This window comes from Ranitomeya imitator, chromosome 1 (assembly GCF_032444005.1).
Source record: "Ranitomeya imitator isolate aRanImi1 chromosome 1, aRanImi1.pri, whole genome shotgun sequence".
Taxonomy (NCBI): Eukaryota; Metazoa; Chordata; class Amphibia; order Anura; family Dendrobatidae; genus Ranitomeya; species Ranitomeya imitator.
This window is the reverse complement of record NC_091282.1, coordinates 1212325536-1212345979: the sequence shown is the minus strand read 5'-3', so window position 1 is coordinate 1212345979 and position 20444 is coordinate 1212325536. Positions and strand designations below refer to the sequence as shown.

Genomic DNA, 20444 nt, shown 5'->3' with positions numbered 1-20444 from the left:
GGGGGGGGGAGAGAGACCCCCGGAGAAGAGGACTGGGGGAGAGAGAGAGACCACCGGAGGAGAGGACTGGGGGGGAGAGACCACCGGAGGAGGGGACTGGGGGGGGGAGAGAGAGAGACCACCGGAGGAGAGGACTGGGGGGGGGGAGAGAGACCCCCGGAGAAGAGGACTGGGGGAGAGAGAGAGACCACCGGAGGAGAGTACTGGGGGGAGAGAGAGAGACCCCCGGAGAAGAGGACTGGGGGGGGGAGAGAGAGACCCCCGGAGAAGAGGACTGGGGGGGGGAGAGAGAGACCCCCGGAGAAGAGGACTGGGGGAGAGAGACCACCGGAGGAGGGGACTGGGGGGGGGAGAGAGACCACCGGAGGAGAGGACTGGGGGGGGGGAGAGAGAGACCCCCGGAGAAGAGGACTGGGGGGAGAGAGACCACCGGAGGAGGGGACTGGGGGTGAGAGACACCACCGGAGGAGAGGACTGGGGGGAGAGAGAGAGACCACCAGAGGAGAGGACTGGGGGGAGAGAGAGACCCCCGGAGGAGAGTACTGGGGGGAGAGAGAGAGACCCCCGGAGAAGAGGACTGGGGGGGGGGAGAGAGAGACCCCCGGAGAAGAGGACTGGGGGGAGAGAGACCACCGGAGGAGAGTACTGGGGGGAGAGAGAGAGACCCCCGGAGAAAAGGACTGGGGGGGGAGAGAGAGACCCCCGGAGAAGAGGACTGGGGGGAGAGAGAGAGAGACGACCGGAGGAGAGGACTGGGGGAAGAGAGAGAGACCACCGGAGGAGAGGACTGGGGGGGGGGAGAGAGAGACCACCGGAGGAGAGGACTGGGGGGAGAGAGAGACCACCGGAGGAGAGGACTGGGGGGAGAGAGAGACCACCGGAGGAGAGGACTGGGGGAGAGAGAGACCACCGGAGGAGAGGACTGGGGGAGAGAGAGACCACCGGAGGAGGGGACTGGGGGGGGGAGAGAGAGAGACCACCGGAGGAGAGGACTGGGGGGGGGAGAGAGAGACCCCCGGAGAAGAGGACTGGGGGAGAGAGACCACCGGAGGAGGGGACTGGGGGGGAGAGACCACCGGAGGAGGGGACTGGGGGGGGGAGAGAGAGAGACCACCGGAGAAGAGGACTGGGGGGGGGAGAGAGAGACCCCCGGAGAAGAGGACTGGGGGAGAGAGACCACCGGAGGAGGGGACTGGGGGGGGGAGAGAGAGAGACCACCGGAGGAGAGGACTGGGGGGGGGGAGAGAGACCCCCGGAGAAGAGGACTGGGGGAGAGAGAGAGACCACCGGAGGAGAGGACTGGGGGGGAGAGACCACCGGAGGAGGGGACTGGGGGGGGGAGAGAGAGAGACCACCGGAGGAGAGGACTGGGGGGGGGGAGAGAGACCCCCGGAGAAGAGGACTGGGGGAGAGAGAGAGACCACCGGAGGAGAGTACTGGGGGGAGAGAGAGAGACCCCCGGAGAAGAGGACTGGGGGGGGGAGAGAGAGACCCCCGGAGAAGAGGACTGGGGGGGGGAGAGAGAGACCCCCGGAGAAGAGGACTGGGGGAGAGAGACCACCGGAGGAGGGGACTGGGGGGGGGAGAGAGACCACCGGAGGAGAGGACTGGGGGGGGGGAGAGAGAGACCCCCGGAGAAGAGGACTGGGGGGAGAGAGACCACCGGAGGAGGGGACTGGGGGTGAGAGACACCACCGGAGGAGAGGACTGGGGGGAGAGAGAGAGACCACCAGAGGAGAGGACTGGGGGGAGAGAGAGACCCCCGGAGGAGAGTACTGGGGGGAGAGAGAGAGACCCCCGGAGAAGAGGACTGGGGGGGGGAGAGAGAGACCCCCGGAGAAGAGGACTGGGGGGAGAGAGACCACCGGAGGAGAGTACTGGGGGGAGAGAGAGAGACCCCCGGAGAAAAGGACTGGGGGGGGGAGAGAGAGACCCCCGGAGAAGAGGACTGGGGGGAGAGAGAGAGAGACGACCGGAGGAGAGGACTGGGGGAAGAGAGAGAGACCACCGGAGGAGAGGACTGGGGGGGGGGAGAGAGAGACCACCGGAGGAGAGGACTGGGGGGAGAGAGAGACCACCGGAGGAGAGGACTGGGGGGAGAGAGAGACCACCGGAGGAGAGGACTGGGGGAGAGAGAGACCACCGGAGGAGAGGAATGGGGGAGAGAGACCACCGGAGGAGAGGACTGGGGGAGAGAGAGAGACCACCGGAGGAGAGGACTGGGGGAGAGAGAGAGAGAGACCACCGGAGGAGAGGACTGGGGGAGAGAGAGAGAGAGACCACCGGAGGAGAGGAATGGGGGAGAGAGACCACCGGAGGAGGGGACTGGGGGAGAGAGAGAGAGAGACCACCGGAGGAGAGGAATGGGGGAGAGAGACCACCGGAGGAGAGGACTGGGGGAGAGAGAGAGAGAGACCACCGGAGGAGAGGACTGGGGGGAGAGAGACCACCGGAGGGGAGGACTGGGGGGAGAGAGAGAGACCACCGGAGGAGAGGACTGGGGGGGCAGAGAGACCACCGGAGGAGAGGACTGGGGGGAGAGAGACCACCGGAGGAGAGGACTGGGGGGAGAGAGAGAGACCACCGGAGGGGAGGACTGGGGGGGAGAGACCACCGGAGGGGAGGACTGGGGGGGAGAGACCACCGGAGGGGAGGACTGGGGGGGAGAGACCACCAGAGGGGAGGACTGGGGGGAGAGAGAGAGACCACCGGAGGGGAGGACTGGGGGGAGAGAGACCACCGGAGGAGGGGACTGGGGGAGAGAGACCACCGGAGGAGAGGACTGGGGGAGAGAGACCACCGGAGGAGAGGACTGGGGGGAGAGAGACCACCGGAGGAGGGGACTGAGGGAGAGAGACCACCGGAGGAGAGGACTGGGGGAGAGAGACCACCGGAGGGGAGGACTGGGGGGGGGGGGATAGACCACCGGAGGAGAGGACTGGGGGGGGAGAGACCACCGGAGGAGATGACTGGGGGGGGAGAGAGACCACCGGAGGAGAGGACTGGGGGGAGAGAGAGGACTGGGGGAGAGAGACCACTGGGGGGAGAGAGAGAGAGACCACCGGAGGAGAGGACTGGGGGGGGAGAGAGACCACCGGAGGAGAGGACTGGGGGGGAGGCGAGACCACCGGAGGAGATGACTGGGGGGGAGAGAGACCACCGGAGGGGAGGACTGGGGGAGAGAGACCACCGGAGGAGAGGACTGGGGGAGAGAGACCACCGGAGGGGAGGACTGGGGGGAGAGAGACCACCGGAGGGGAGGACTGGGGGAGAGAGACCACCGGAGGAGAGGACTGGGGGGAGAGAGACCACCGGAGGAGGGGACTGGGGGAGAGAGACCACCGGAGGAGAGGACTGGGGGAGAGAGACCACCGGAGGGGAGGACTGGGGGAGAGAGACCACCGGAGGGGAGGACTGGGGGAGAGAGACCACCGGAGGGGAGGACTGGGCGGGAGAGACAACCGGAGGAGAGGACTGGGGGGGGAGAGACCACCGGAGGAGAGGACTAGGGGGGGGGGAGAGACCACCGGAGGAGAGGACTGGGGGGGAGAGACCACCGGAGGAGAGGACTGGGGGGGGGGGGAAGAGACCACCGGAGGAGAGGACTGGGGGGGGAGAGACCACCGGAGGAGAGGACTGGGGGGGGGAGAGACCACCGGAGGAGAGGACTGGGGGGGGAGAGACCACCGGAGGAGAGGACTGGGGGGGGGAGAGAGACCACCGGAGGAGAGGACTGGGGGGGGAGAGAGACCACCGGAGGAGAGGACTGGGGGGGGAGAGACCACCGGAGGAGAGGACTGGGGGGGGAGAGACCACCGGAGGAGAGGACTGGGGGACAGAGAGAGACCACCGGAGGGGAGGACTGGGGGGGAGAGACCACCGGAGGAGAGGACTGGGGGAGAGAGACCACCGGAGGAGAGGACTGGGGGGAGAGAGAGAGACCACCGGAGGGGAGGACTGGGGGGTAGAGACCACCGGAGGAGGGGACTGGGGGAGAGAGACCACCGGAGGAGAGGACTGGGGGAGAGAGACCACCGGAGGAGAGGACTGGGGGGGGAGAGAGACCACCGGAGGAGAGGACTGGGGGGGGAGAGACCACCGGAGGAGAGGACTGGGGGGGGAGAGACCACCGGAGGAGAGGACTGGGGGACAGAGAGAGACCACCGGAGGGGAGGACTGGGGGGGAGAGACCACCGGAGGAGAGGACTGGGGGGAGAGAGAGAGAGACCACCGGAGGAGAGGACTGGGGGAGAGAGACCACCGGAGGAGAGGACTGGGGGGAGAGAGAGAGACCACCGGAGGGGAGGACTGGGGGGGAGAGACCACCGGAGGGGAGGACTGGGGGGAGAGAGAGAGACCACCGGAGGAGAGTACTGGGGGGAGAGAGAGAGACCAACGGAGGAGAGGACTGGGGGGGGGAGAGAGAGACCCCCGGAGAAGAGGACTGGGGGAGAGAGAGAGACCACCGGAGGAGAGGACTGGGGGAGAGAGAGAGAGACCACCGGAGGAGAGGACTGGGGGGGGGAGAGAGAGACCCCCGGAGAAGAGGACTGGGGGAGAGAGACCACCGGAGGAGGGGACTGGGGGGGAGAGACCACCGGAGGAGGGGACTGGGGGGGGGAGAGAGAGAGACCACCGGAGGAGAGGACTGGGGGGGGGGAGAGAGACCCCCGGAGAAGAGGACTGGGGGAGAGAGACCACCGGAGGAGGGGACTGGGGGGGAGAGACCACCGGAGGAGGGGACTGGGGGGGGGAGAGAGAGAGACCACCGGAGAAGAGGACTGGGGGGGGGAGAGAGAGACCCCCGGAGAAGAGGACTGGGGGAGAGAGACCACCGGAGGAGGGGACTGGGGGGGGGAGAGAGAGAGACCACCGGAGGAGAGGACTGGGGGGGGGGAGAGAGACCCCCGGAGAAGAGGACTGGGGGAGAGAGAGAGACCACCGGAGGAGAGGACTGGGGGGGAGAGACCACCGGAGGAGGGGACTGGGGGGGGGGAGAGAGAGAGACCACCGGAGGAGAGGACTGGGGGGGGGGGAGAGAGACCCCCGGAGAAGAGGACTGGGGGAGAGAGAGAGACCACCGGAGGAGAGTACTGGGGGGAGAGAGAGAGACCCCTGGAGAAGAGGACTGGGGGGGGAGAGAGAGACCCCCGGAGAAGAGGACTGGGGGGGGGAGAGAGAGACCCCCGGAGAAGAGGACTGGGGGAGAGAGACCACCGGAGGAGGGGACTGGAGGGGGGAGAGAGACCACCGGAGGAGAGGACTGGGGGGGGGGAGAGAGAGACCCCCGGAGAAGAGGACTGGGGGGAGAGAGACCACCGGAGGAGGGGACTGGGGGTGAGAGACACCACCGGAGGAGAGGACTGGGGGGAGAGAGAGAGACCACCAGAGGAGAGGACTGGGGGGAGAGAGAGACCCCCGGAGGAGAGTACTGGGGGGAGAGAGAGAGACCCCCGGAGAAGAGGACTGGGGGGGGGAGAGAGAGACCCCCGGAGAAGAGGACTGGGGGGAGAGAGACCACCGGAGGAGAGTACTGGGGGGAGAGAGAGAGACCCCCGGAGAAAAGGACTGGGGGGGGAGAGAGAGACCCCCGGAGAAGAGGACTGGGGGGAGAGAGAGAGAGACGACCGGAGGAGAGGACTGGGGGAAGAGAGAGAGACCACCGGAGGAGAGGACTGGGGGGGGGGAGAGAGAGACCACCGGAGGAGAGGACTGGGGGGAGAGAGAGACCACCGGAGGAGAGGACTGGGGGGAGAGAGAGACCACCGGAGGAGAGGACTGGGGGAGAGAGAGACCACCGGAGGAGGGGACTGGGGGGGGGAGAGAGAGAGACCACCGGAGGAGAGGACTGGGGGGGGGAGAGAGAGACCCCCGGAGAAGAGGACTGGGGGAGAGAGACCACCGGAGGAGGGGACTGGGGGGGAGAGACCACCGGAGGAGGGGACTGGGGGGGGGAGAGAGAGAGACCACCGGAGAAGAGGACTGGGGGGGGGAGAGAGAGACCCCCGGAGAAGAGGACTGGGGGAGAGAGACCACCGGAGGAGGGGACTGGGGGGGGAGAGAGAGAGACCACCGGAGGAGAGGACTGGGGGGGGGGAGAGAGACCCCCGGAGAAGAGGACTGGGGGAGAGAGAGAGACCACCGGAGGAGAGGACTGGGGGGGAGAGACCACCGGAGGAGGGGACTGGGGGGGGGAGAGAGAGAGACCACCGGAGGAGAGGACTGGGGGGGGGGAGAGAGACCCCCGGAGAAGAGGACTGGGGGAGAGAGAGAGACCACCGGAGGAGAGTACTGGGGGGAGAGAGAGAGACCCCCGGAGAAGAGGACTGGGGGGGGGAGAGAGAGACCCCCGGAGAAGAGGACTGGGGGGGGGAGAGAGAGACCCCCGGAGAAGAGGACTGGGGGAGAGAGACCACCGGAGGAGGGGACTGGGGGGGGGAGAGAGACCACCGGAGGAGAGGACTGGGGGGGGGGAGAGAGAGACCCCCGGAGAAGAGGACTGGGGGGAGAGAGACCACCGGAGGAGGGGACTGGGGGTGAGAGACACCACCGGAGGAGAGGACTGGGGGGAGAGAGAGAGACCACCAGAGGAGAGGACTGGGGGGAGAGAGAGACCCCCGGAGGAGAGTACTGGGGGGAGAGAGAGAGACCCCCGGAGAAGAGGACTGGGGGGGGGAGAGAGAGACCCCCGGAGAAGAGGACTGGGGGGAGAGAGACCACCGGAGGAGAGTACTGGGGGGAGAGAGAGAGACCCCCGGAGAAAAGGACTGGGGGGGGAGAGAGAGACCCCCGGAGAAGAGGACTGGGGGGAGAGAGAGAGAGACGACCGGAGGAGAGGACTGGGGGAAGAGAGAGAGACCACCGGAGGAGAGGACTGGGGGGGGGGAGAGAGAGACCACCGGAGGAGAGGACTGGGGGGAGAGAGAGACCACCGGAGGAGAGGACTGGGGGGAGAGAGAGACCACCGGAGGAGAGGACTGGGGGAGAGAGAGACCACCGGAGGAGAGGAATGGGGGAGAGAGACCACCGGAGGAGAGGACTGGGGGAGAGAGAGAGACCACCGGAGGAGAGGACTGGGGGAGAGAGAGAGAGAGACCACCGGAGGAGAGGACTGGGGGAGAGAGAGAGAGAGACCACCGGAGGAGAGGAATGGGGGAGAGAGACCACCGGAGGAGGGGACTGGGGGAGAGAGAGAGAGAGACCACCGGAGGAGAGGAATGGGGGAGAGAGACCACCGGAGGAGAGGACTGGGGGAGAGAGAGAGAGAGACCACCGGAGGAGAGGACTGGGGGGAGAGAGACCACCGGAGGGGAGGACTGGGGGGAGAGAGAGAGACCACCGGAGGAGAGGACTGGGGGGGCAGAGAGACCACCGGAGGAGAGGACTGGGGGGAGAGAGACCACCGGAGGAGAGGACTGGGGGGAGAGAGAGAGACCACCGGATGGGAGGACTGGGGGGGAGAGACCACCGGAGGGGAGGACTGGGGGGGAGAGACCACCGGAGGGGAGGACTGGGGGGGAGAGACCACCAGAGGGGAGGACTGGGGGGAGAGAGAGAGACCACCGGAGGGGAGGACTGGGGGGAGAGAGACCACCGGAGGAGGGGACTGGGGGAGAGAGACCACCGGAGGAGAGGACTGGGGGAGAGAGACCACCGGAGGAGAGGACTGGGGGGAGAGAGACCACCGGAGGAGGGGACTGAGGGAGAGAGACCACCGGAGGAGAGGACTGGGGGAGAGAGACCACCGGAGGGGAGGACTGGGGGGGGGGGATAGACCACCGGAGGAGAGGACTGGGGGGGGAGAGACCACCGGAGGAGATGACTGGGGGGGGAGAGAGACCACCGGAGGAGAGGACTGGGGGGAGAGAGAGGACTGGGGGAGAGAGACCACTGGGGGGAGAGAGAGAGAGACCACCGGAGGAGAGGACTGGGGGGGGAGAGAGACCACCGGAGGAGAGGACTGGGGGGGAGGCGAGACCACCGGAGGAGATGACTGGGGGGGAGAGAGACCACCGGAGGGGAGGACTGGGGGAGAGAGACCACCGGAGGAGAGGACTGGGGGGAGAGAGACCACCGGAGGAGGGGACTGGGGGAGAGAGACCACCGGAGGAGAGGACTGGGGGAGAGAGACCACCGGAGGGGAGGACTGGGGGAGAGAGACCACCGGAGGGGAGGACTGGGGGAGAGAGACCACCGGAGGGGAGGACTGGGCGGGAGAGACAACCGGAGGAGAGGACTGGGGGGGGAGAGACCACCGGAGGAGAGGACTAGGGGGGGGGAGAGACCACCGGAGGAGAGGACTGGGGGGGAGAGACCACCGGAGGAGAGGACTGGGGGGGGGGAAGAGACCACCGGAGGAGAGGACTGGGGGGGGAGAGACCACCGGAGGAGAGGACTGGGGGGGGGAGAGACCACCGGAGGAGAGGACTGGGGGGGGAGAGACCACCGGAGGAGAGGACTGGGGGGGGGAGAGAGACCACCGGAGGAGAGGACTGGGGGGGGAGAGAGACCACCGGAGGAGAGGACTGGGGGGGGAGAGACCACCGGAGGAGAGGACTGGGGGGGGAGAGACCACCGGAGGAGAGGACTGGGGGACAGAGAGAGACCACCGGAGGGGAGGACTGGGGGGGAGAGACCACCGGAGGAGAGGACTGGGGGAGAGAGACCACCGGAGGAGAGGACTGGGGGGAGAGAGAGAGACCACCGGAGGGGAGGACTGGGGGGTAGAGACCACCGGAGGAGGGGACTGGGGGAGAGAGACCACCGGAGGAGAGGACTGGGGGAGAGAGACCACCGGAGGAGAGGACTGGGGGGGGGAGAGACCACCGGAGGAGAGGACTGGGGGGGGGAGAGAGACCACCGGAGGAGAGGACTGGGGGGGGAGAGAGACCACCGGAGGAGAGGACTGGGGGGGGAGAGACCACCGGAGGAGAGGACTGGGGGGGGAGAGACCACCGGAGGAGAGGACTGGGGGACAGAGAGAGACCACCGGAGGGGAGGACTGGGGGGGAGAGACCACCGGAGGAGAGGACTGGGGGGAGAGAGAGAGAGACCACCGGAGGAGAGGACTGGGGGAGAGAGACCACCGGAGGAGAGGACTGGGGGGAGAGAGAGAGACCACCGGAGGGGAGGACTGGGGGGTAGAGACCACCGGAGGAGGGGACTGGGGGAGAGAGACCACCGGAGGAGAGGACTGGGGGAGAGAGACCACCGGAGGAGGGGACTGGGGGAGAGAGACCACCGGAGGAGAGGACTGGGGGAGAGAGACCACCAGAGGGGAGGACTGGGGGGAGAGAGAGAGACCACCGGAGGGGAGGACTGGGGGGAGAGAGACCACCGGAGGAGGGGACTGGGGGAGAGAGACCACCGGAGGAGAGGACTGGGGGAGAGAGACCACCGGAGGAGAGGACTGGGGGGAGAGAGACCACCGGAGGAGGGGACTGGGGGAGAGAGACCACCGGAGGAGAGGACTGGGGGAGAGAGACCACCGGAGGGGAGGACTGGGGGAGAGAGACCACCGGAGGGGAGGACTGGGCGGGAGAGACAACCGGAGGAGAGGACTGGGGGGGGGAGAGACCACCGGAGGAGAGGACTGGGGGGGGGGAGAGACCACCGGAGGAGAGGACTGGGGGGGAGAGACCACCGGAGGAGAGGACTGGGGGGAGAGAGACCACCGGAGGAGGGGACTGGGGGAGAGAGACCACCGGAGGAGAGGACTGGGGGAGAGAGACCACCGGAGGGGAGGACTGGGGGAGAGAGACCACCGGAGGGGAGGACTGGGCGGGAGAGACAACCGGAGGAGAGGACTGGGGGGGGAGAGACCACCGGAGGAGAGGACTAGGGGGGGGGAGAGACCACCGGAGGAGAGGACTGGGGGGGAGAGACCACCGGAGGAGAGGACTGGGGGGGGGGAAGAGACCACCGGAGGAGAGGACTGGGGGGGGAGAGACCACCGGAGGAGAGGACTGGGGGGGGGAGAGACCACCGGAGGAGAGGACTGGGGGGGAGGCGAGACCACCGGAGGAGATGACTGGGGGGGAGAGAGACCACCGGAGGGGAGGACTGGGGGAGAGAGACCACCGGAGGAGAGGACTGGGGGGAGAGAGACCACCGGAGGAGGGGACTGGGGGAGAGAGACCACCGGAGGAGAGGACTGGGGGAGAGAGACCACCGGAGGGGAGGACTGGGGGAGAGAGACCACCGGAGGGGAGGACTGGGGGAGAGAGACCACCGGAGGGGAGGACTGGGCGGGAGAGACAACCGGAGGAGAGGACTGGGGGGGGAGAGACCACCGGAGGAGAGGACTAGGGGGGGGGAGAGACCACCGGAGGAGAGGACTGGGGGGGGGGGGAAGAGACCACCGGAGGAGAGGACTGGGGGGGGAGAGACCACCGGAGGAGAGGACTGGGGGGGGGAGAGACCACCGGAGGAGAGGACTGGGGGGGGAGAGACCACCGGAGGAGAGGACTGGGGGGGGGAGAGAGACCACCGGAGGAGAGGACTGGGGGGGGAGAGAGACCACCGGAGGAGAGGACTGGGGGGGGGAGAGACCACCGGAGGAGAGGACTGGGGGGGGAGAGACCACCGGAGGAGAGGACTGGGGGACAGAGAGAGACCACCGGAGGGGAGGACTGGGGGGGAGAGACCACCGGAGGAGAGGACTGGGGGAGAGAGACCACCGGAGGAGAGGACTGGGGGGAGAGAGAGAGACCACCGGAGGGGAGGACTGGGGGGTAGAGACCACCGGAGGAGGGGACTGGGGGAGAGAGACCACCGGAGGAGAGGACTGGGGGAGAGAGACCACCGGAGGAGAGGACTGGGGGGGGGAGAGACCACCGGAGGAGAGGACTGGGGGGGGGAGAGAGACCACCGGAGGAGAGGACTGGGGGGGGAGAGAGACCACCGGAGGAGAGGACTGGGGGGGGAGAGACCACCGGAGGAGAGGACTGGGGGGGGAGAGACCACCGGAGGAGAGGACTGGGGGACAGAGAGAGACCACCGGAGGGGAGGACTGGGGGGGAGAGACCACCGGAGGAGAGGACTGGGGGGAGAGAGAGAGAGACCACCGGAGGAGAGGACTGGGGGAGAGAGACCACCGGAGGAGAGGACTGGGGGGAGAGAGAGAGACCACCGGAGGGGAGGACTGGGGGGTAGAGACCACCGGAGGAGGGGACTGGGGGAGAGAGACCACCGGAGGAGAGGACTGGGGGAGAGAGACCACCGGAGGAGGGGACTGGGGGAGAGAGACCACCGGAGGAGAGGACTGGGGGAGAGAGACCACCAGAGGGGAGGACTGGGGGGAGAGAGAGAGACCACCGGAGGGGAGGACTGGGGGGAGAGAGACCACCGGAGGAGGGGACTGGGGGAGAGAGACCACCGGAGGAGAGGACTGGGGGAGAGAGACCACCGGAGGAGAGGACTGGGGGGAGAGAGACCACCGGAGGAGGGGACTGGGGGAGAGAGACCACCGGAGGAGGGGACTGGGGGAGAGAGACCACCGGAGGAGAGGACTGGGGGAGAGAGACCACCGGAGGAGAGGACTGGGGGGAGAGAGACCACCGGAGGAGAGGACTGGGGGAGAGAGACCACCGAAGGGGAGGACTGGGGGAGAGAGACAACCGGAGGAGAGGACTGGGGGGGGGGGAGACCACCGGAGGAGAGGACTGGGGGGGGGGAGAGACCACCGGAGGAGAGGACTGGGGGGGAGAGACCACCGGAGGAGAGGACTGGGGGGGGGAAGAGACCACCGGAGGAGAGGACTGGGGGGGAGAGACCACCGGAGGAGAGGACTGGGGGGGGGGAGAGACCACCGGAGGAGAGGACTGGGGGGGGAGAGACCACCGGAGGAGAGGACTGGGGGGGGGGGAGAGAGACCACCGGAGGAGAGGACTGGGGGGGGAGAGAGACCACCGGAGGAGAGGACTGGGGGGGGGAGAGACCACCGGAGGAGAAGACTGGGGGGGGAGAGACCACCGGAGGAGATGACTGGGGGGGGAGAGAGACCACCGGAGGAGAGGACTGGGGGGAGAGAGACCACCGGAGGAGAGGACTGGGGGAGAGAGACCACTGGGGGGAGAGAGAGAGACCACCGGAGGAGAGGACTGGGGGGGGAGAGAGACCACCGGAGGAGAGGACTGGGGGGGGGGCGAGACCACCGGAGGAGATGACTGGGGGGGGAGAGAGACCACCGGAGGAGATGACTGGGGGGGAGAGACCACCGGAGGAGAGGACTGGGGGGGGAGAGAGACCACCGGAGGAGAGGACTGGGGGGGGAGAGACCACCGGAGGAGAGGACTGGGGGGGGGGAGAGACCACCGGAGGAGAGGACTGGGGGGGGGAGAGACCACCGGAGGAGAGGACTGGGGGGGGGAGAGACCACCGGAGGAGAGGACTGGGGGGGGAGAGACCACCGGAGGAGAGGACTGGGGGGAGAGAGAGAGAGACCACCGGAGGAGAGGACTGGGGGGGAGGGAGAGAGAGAGACCACCGGAGGAGGGGACTGGGGGTGAGAGAGACCACCGGAGGAGAGGACTGGGGGGGGGGGGGAGAGAGAGAGACCACCGGAGGGGAGGACTGGGTGGGGAGAGACCACCGGAGGAGAGGACTGGGGGGAGAGAGAGAGACCACCGGAGGAGAGGACTGGGGGGAGAGAGAGAGACCACCGGAGGAGAGGACTGGGGGGAGAGAGAGAGACCACCGGAGGAGAGGAATGGGGGAGAGAGACCACCGGAGGAGGGGACTGGGGGGAGAGAGACCACCGGAGGAGGGGACTGGGGGAGAGAGACCACCGGAGGAGAGGACTGGGGGAGAGAGAGAGACCACCGGAGGAGAGGACTGGGGGAGAGAGAGAGAGACCACCGGAGGAGGGGACTGGGGGGAGAGAGAGAGAGAGAGACCACCGGAGGAGAGGACTGGGGGAGAGAGAGAGACCACCGGAGGAGAGGAATGGGGGAGAGAGACCACCGGAGGAGGGGACTGGGGGAGAGAGACCACCGGAGGAGAGGACTGGGGGGAGAGAGAGACCACCGGAGGAGAGGAATGGGGGAGAGAGACCACCGGAGGAGGGGACTGGGGGAGAGAGACCACCGGAGGAGAGGACTGGGGGAGAGAGAGACCACCGGAGGAGGGGACTGGGGGAGAGAGACCACCGGAGGAGAGGACTGGGGGAGAGAGAGACCACCGGAGGAGAGGACTGGGGGGAGAGAGACCACCGGAGGGGAGGACTGGGGGGAGAGAGAGAGACCACCGGAGGAGAGGACTGGGGGGGGGGGAGAGACCACCGGAGGAGAGGACTGGGGGGGGAGAGACCACCGGAGGAGAGGACTGGGGGGGGGGGAAGAGGCCACCGGAGGAGAGGACTGGGGGGGAGAGACCACCGGAGGAGAGGACTGGGGGGGGGGAGAGACCACCGGAGGAGAGGACTGGGGGGAGAGAGAGACCACCGGAGGAGAGGACTGGGGGAGAGAGAGAGACCACCGGAGGAGAGGACTGGGGGAGAGAGAGAGAGAGACCACCGGAGGAGAGGACTGGGGGGAGAGAGAGAGACCACCGGAGGAGAGGACTGGGGGGGGGGAGAGACCACCGGAGGAGAGGACTGGGGGGGGAGAGACCACCGGAGGAGAGGACTGGGGGGGGGGGAAGAGGCCACCGGAGGAGAGGACTGGGGGGGAGAGACCACCGGAGGAGAGGACTGGGGGGGGGGAGAGACCACCGGAGGAGAGAACTGGGGGGGGAGAGACCACCGGAGGAGAGGACTGGGGGGGGGGGAGAGACCACCGGAGGAGAGGACTTGGGGGGGGAGAGAGACCACCGGAGGAGAGGACTGGGGGGGAGAGAGACCACCGGAGGAGAGGACTGGGGGGGAGAGAGACCACCGGAGGAGAGGACTGGGGGGGGGGAGAGACCACCGGAGGAGAGGACTGGGGGAGAGAGACCACCGGAGGAGAGGAGTGGGGGGAGAGAGACCACCGGAGGGGAGGACTGGGGGGGGGGGAGAGACCACCGGAGGAGAGGACTTGGGGGGGGAGAGAGACCACCGGAGGAGAGGACTGGGGGGGGAGAGACCACCGGAGGAGAGGACTGGGGGGGGGGGAGAGACCACCGGAGGAGAGGACTTGGGGGGGGAGAGAGACCACCGGAGGAGAGGACTGGGGGGGAGAGAGACCACCGGAGGAGAGGACTGGGGGGGGGGAGAGACCACCGGAGGAGAGGACTGGGGGAGAGAGACCACCGGAGGAGAGGAGTGGGGGGAGAGAGACCACCGGAGGGGAGGACTGGGGGGGGGAGAGACCACCGGAGGAGAGGACTGGGGGGGGGGAGAGACCACCGGAGGAGAGGACTGGGGGAGAGAGACCACCGGAGGGGAGGACTGGGGGGAGAGAGAGAGACCACCGGAGGGGAGGACTGGGGGGGAGAGACCACCGGAGGAGAGGACTGGGGGAGAGAGACCACCGGAGGGGAGGACTGGGGGTAGAGAGAGAGACCACCGGAGGGGAGGACTGGGGGGGAGAGACCACCGGAGGAGAGGACTGGGGGAGAGAGACCACCGGAGGAGAGGACTGGGGGAGAGAGACCACCGGAGGGGAGGACTGGGCGGGAGAGACCACCGGAGGAGAGGACTGGGGGGGGGAGAGACCACCGGAGGAGAGGACTGGGGGAGAGAGAGAGAGAGACCACCGGAGGAGAGGACTGGGGGAGAGAGAGAGAGAGACCACCGGAGGAGAGGACTGGGGGAGAGAGAGAGACCACCGGAGGAGAGGAATGGGGGAGAGAGACCACCGGAGGAGGGGACTGGGGGAGAGAGACCACCGGAGGAGAGGACTGGGGGGAGAGAGAGACCACCGGAGGAGAGGACTGGGGGAGAGAGAGAGAGAGACCACCGGAGGAGAGGACTGGGGGAGAGAGAGAGACCACCGGAGGAGAGGAATGGGGGAGAGAGACCACCGGAGGAGGGGACTGGGGGAGAGAGACCACCGGAGGAGAGGACTGGGGGAGAGAGAGAGAGAGACCACCGGAGGGGAGGACTGGGGGGGAGAGACCACCGGAGGGGAGGACTGGGGGGAGAGAGAGAGACCACCGGAGGAGAGGACTGGGGGGGGGGAGAGACCACCGGAGGAGAGGACTGGGGGGAGAGAGACCACCGGAGGGGAGGACTGGGGGGAGAGAGAGAGACCACCGGAGGAGAGGACTGGGGGGGGGGAGAGAGAGAGAGACCACCGGAGGAGAGGACTGGGGGGAGAGAGAGAGACCACCGGAGGGGAGGACTGGGGGGAGAGAGAGAGACCACCGGAGGAGAGGAGTGGGGGGAGAGAGACCACCGGAGGGGAGGACTGGGGGGGGGAGAGACCACCGGAGGAGAGGACTGGGGGGGGGGAGAGACCACCGGAGGAGAGGACTGGGGGGGGGGAGAGAGAGACCACCGGAGGAGAGGACTGGGGGGGGGGAGAGACCACCGGAGGAGAGGACTGAGGGGGGAGAGAGACCACCGGAGGAGAGGACTGGGGGGAGGGAGAGAGACCACCGGAGGGGAGGACTGGGGGGAGAGAGACCACCGGAGGGGAGGACTGGGGGGGGAGAGACCACCGGAGGAGAGGACTGGGGGGGGGGAGAGAGAGAGACCACCGGAGGAGAGGACTAGGGGGGGGGGGGAGAGACCACCGGAGGAGAGGACTGGGGGGGGAGAGAGACCACCGGAGGAGAGGACTGGGGGGAGGGAGAGAGACCACCGGAGGGGAGGACTGGGGGGGAGAGACCACCGGAGGGGAGGACTGGGGGGAGAGAGAGAGACCACCGGAGGAGAGGACTGGGGGGGGGAGAGAGACCACCGGAGGAGAGGACTGGGGGGAGAGAGAGAGACCACCGGAGGAGAGGACTGGGGGGAGAGAGAGAGACCACCGGAGGAGAGGACTGGGGGGAGAGAGAGAGACCAACGGAGGAGAGGACTGGGGGGAGAGAGAGAGACCACCGGAGGAGAGGACTGGGGGGAGAGAGAGAGACCACCGGAGGAGAGGACTGGGGGGGGAGAGAGACCACCGGAGGAGAGGACTGGGGGAGAGAGAGAGACCACCGGAGGAGAGGACTGGGGGAGAGAGAGAGACCACCGGAGGGGAGGACTGGGGGGGAGAGACCACCGGAGGAGAGGACTGGGGGAGAGAGAGAGAGACCACCGGAGGAGAGGACTGGGGGAGAGAGACCACCGGAGGAGAGGACTGGGGGGAGAGAGAGAGACCACCGGAGGAGAGGACTGGGGAGAGAGACCACCGGAGGAGAGGACTGGGGGAGAGAGACCACCGGAGGGGAGGACTGGGGGGGAGAGACCACCGGAGGAGGGGACTGGGGGAGAGAGACCACCGGAGGAGGGGACTGGGGGAGAGAGACCACCGGAGGAGAGGACTGGGGGAGAGAGACCACCGGAGGGGAGGACTGGGGGGAGAGAGAGAGACCACCGGAGGGGAGGACTGGGGGGGAGAGACCACCGGAGGGAGGACTGGGGGGAGAGACCACCGGAGGAGAGGACTGGGGGAGAGAGACCACCGGAGGAGAGGACTGGGGGAGAGAGACCACCGGAGGGGAGGACTGGGCGGGAGAGACCACCGGAGGAGAGGACTGGGGGAGAGAGACCACCGGAGGAGAGGACTGGGGAGAGAGACCACCGGAGGGGAGGACTGGGGGGAGAGAGAGAGACCACCGGAGGGGAGGACTGGGGGGGAGAGACCACCGGAGGGGAGGACTGGGGGGAGAGACCACCGGAGGAGAGGACTGGGGGAGAGAGACCACCGGAGGAGAGGACTGGGGGAGAGAGACCACCGGAGGGGAGGACTGGGGCGGGAGAGACCACCGGAGGAGAGGACTGGGGGGGGGAGAGACCACCGGAGGAGAGGACTGGGGAGAGAGAGAGAGAGACCACCGGAGGAGAGGACTGGGGAGAGAGAGAGAGAGACCACCGGAGGAGGGGACTGGGGGAGAGAGACCACCGGAGGAGAGGACTGGGGGGAGAGAGAGACCACCGGAGGAGAGGACTGGGGGAGAGAGAGAGAGAGACCACCGGAGGAGAGGACTGGGGGAGAGAGAGAGACCACCGGAGGAGAGGAATGGGGGGAGAGAGACCACCGGAGGAGGGGACTGGGGGAGAGAGACCACCGGAGGAGAGGACTGGGGGAGAGAGAGAGAGAGACCACCGGAGGAGAGGACTGGGGGGAGAGAGACCACCGGAGGGGAGGACTGGGGGAGAGAGAGAGACCACCGGTGGAGAGGACTGGGGGGGGAGAGAGACCACCGGAGGAGAGGACTGGGGGGGGGAGAGACCACCGGAGGAGAGGACTGGGGGGAGAGAGAGACCACCGGAGGAGAGGACTGGGGGGAGAGAGAGACCACCGGAGGGGAGGACTGGGGGGGAGAGACCACCGGAGGGGAGGACTGGGGGGAGAGAGAGAGACCACCGGAGGAGAGGACTGGGGGGGGGAGAGAGACCACCGGAGGAGAGGACTGGGGGGAGAGAGACCACCGGAGGGGAGGACTGGGGGAGAGAGAGACCACCGGAGGAGAGGACTGGGGGGGAGAGAGACCACCGGAGGAGAGGACTGGGGGAGAGAGAGACCACCGGAGGAGAGGACTGGGGGAGAGAGAGAGACCACCGGAGGAGAGGACTGGGGGGAGAGAGAGACCACCGGAGGGGAGGACTGGGAGGGAGAGACCACCGGAGGAGAGGACTGGGGGGAGAGAGAGAGAGACCACCGGAGGAGAGGACTGGGGGAGAGAGAGAGACCACCGGAGGAGAGGACTGGGGGAGAGAGACCACCGGAGGAGAGGACTGGGGGAGAGAGACCACCGGAGGGGAGGACTGGGGGGGAGAGACCACCGGAGGAGGGGACTGGGGGGAGAGAGACCACCGGAGGAGGGGACTGGGGGAGAGAGACCACCGGAGGAGGGGACTGGGGGAGAGAGACCACCGGAGGAGAGGACTGGGGGAGAGAGACCACCGGAGGGAGGACTGGGGGGAGAGAGACCACCGAGGGGAGGACTGGGGGGAGATAGAGAGACCACCGGAGGAGAGGACTGGGGGGAGAGAGACCACCGGAGGAGGGGACTGGGGGAGAGAGACCACCGGAGGAGAGGACTGGGGGGAGAGAGACCACCGGAGGAGAGGACTGGGGGGGAGAGAGACCACCGGAGGAGGGGACTGGGGGAGAGAGACCACCGGAGGAGAGGACTGGGGGGAGAGAGACCACCGGAGGAGAGGACTGGGGGAGAGAGACCACCGGAGGGGAGGACTGGGCGGGAGAGACCACCGGAGGAGAGGACTGGGGGGGGGAGAGACCACCGGAGGAGAGGACTGGGGGGGGAGAGACCACCGGAGGAGAGGACTGGGGGGGAGAGACCACCGGAGGAGAGGACTGGGGGGGGGAGAGAGACCACCGGAGGAGAGGACTGGGGGGGGAGAGACCACCGGAGGAGAGGACTGGGGGGGGGGAGAGAGACCACCGGAGGAGAGGACTGGGGGGGGTGGAGAGACCACCGGAGGGAGGACTGGGGGGAGAGAGACCACCGGAGGGGAGGACTGGGGGGGGAGAGACCACCGGAGGAGAGGACTGGGGGGGGGAGAGAGAGAGAGACCACCGGAGGAGAGGACTGGGGGGAGAGAGAGAGACCACCGGAGGAGAGGACTGGGGGGGAGAGAGAGAGACCACCGGAGGAGAGGACTGGGGGGGAGAGAGACCACCGGAGGGGAGGACTGGGGGGGGGAGAGACCACCGGAGGAGAGGACTGGGGGGGGGAGAGACCACCGGAGGAGAGGACTGAGGGGGGAGAGAGACCACCGGAGGAGAGGACTGGGGGAGGGGAGAGAGACCACCGGAGGGGAGGACTGGGGGGAGAGAGACCACCGGAGGGAGGACTGGGGGGGGAGAGACCACCGGAGGAGAGGACTGGGGGGGGGAGAGAGACCACCGGAGGAGAGGACTGGGGGGGGAGAGAGACCACCGGAGGAGAGGACTGGGGGGGAGAGAGAGACCACCGGAGGAGAGGACTGGGGGGGAGAGAGAGACCACCGGAGGAGAGGACTGGGGGGGGAGAGAGAGACCACCGGAGGAGAGGACTGGGGGGGGAGAGACCACCGGAGGAGAGGACTGGGGGGGGAGAGACCCGGAGGAGAGGACGAGAGAGACCACCGGAGGAGAGGACTGGGGGGGGGGGGAGAGAGAGAGAGACCACCGGAGGAGAGGACTGGGGGAGGAGAGAGAGACCACCGGAGGGGAGGACTGGGGGGAGAGAGAGAGACCACCGGAGGAGAGGACTGGGGGGAGAGAGAGAGACCACCGGAGGAGAGGACTGGGGGGGAGAGAGAGACCACCGGAGGAGAGGACTGGGGGGCGGGGAGAGAGACCACCGGAGGAGAGGACTGGGGGGGGGAGAGACCACCGGAGGAGAGGACTGAGGGGGGAGAGAGACCACCGGAGGAGAGGACTGGGGGGGAGGGAGAGAGACCACCGGAGGGGAGGACTGGGGGGGAGAGAGACCACCGGAGGGGAGGACTGGGGGGGGAGAGACCACCGGAGGAGAGGACTGGGGGGGGGAGAGAGAGAGACCACCGGAGGAGAGGACTGGGGGGGGGGAGAGACCACCGGAGGAGAGGACTGGGGGGGAGAGAGACCACCGGAGGAGAGGACTGGGGGGAGAGAGAGAGACCACCGGAGGGGAGGACTGGGGGGGAGAGAGACCACCGGAGGAGAGGACTGGGGGGAGAGAGACCACCGGAGGAGAGGACTGGGGGGGAGAGAGACCACCGGAGGAGAGGACTGGGGGGGAGAGAGACCACCGGAGGGAGGACTGGGGGGGGGAGAGAGACCACCGGAGGAGAGGACTGGGGGGAGGGGAGAGACCACCGGAGGAGAGGACTGGGGGGGGGGGAGAGAGACCACCGGAGGAGAGGACTGGGGGGGGGGAGAGAGACCACCGGAGGAGAGGACTGGGGGGGGGAGAGAGACCACCGGAGGAGAGGACTGGGGGGAGGAGAGAGACCACCGGAGGGAGGACTGGGGGGGAGAGAGACCACCGGAGGGAGGACTGGGGGGGAGAGAGACCACCGGAGGAGAGGACTGGGGGGGGGAGAGAGAGAGACCACCGGAGGAGAGGACTGGGGGGGGGGAGAGACCACCGGAGGAGAGGACTGGGGGGGAGAGAGACCACCGGAGGAGAGGACTGGGGGGAGGGAGAGAGAGACCACCGGAGGGGAGGACTGGGGGGGGAGAGAGACCACCGGAGGGAGGACTGGGGGGAGAGAGAGAGACCACCGGAGGAGAGGACTGGGGGGGGGAGAGAGACCACCGGAGGAGAGGACTGGGGGGAGAGAGAGAGACCACCGGAGGAGAGGACTGGGGGGGAGAGAGAGAGACCACCGGAGGAGAGGACTGGGGGGAGAGAGAGAGACCACCGGAGGAGAGGACTGG

At 68.5% G+C, this 20444-nt stretch overlaps 1 protein-coding gene across 6 annotated transcripts in view; it reads left to right on the top strand.

Annotated features, from left to right (window-relative positions):
* AUP1 (AUP1 lipid droplet regulating VLDL assembly factor) overlaps positions 1-20444 on the top strand; it is a 40552-nt gene that overhangs the window by 2614 nt on the left and 17494 nt on the right. The gene's annotated exons all lie outside the window — the stretch shown is intronic.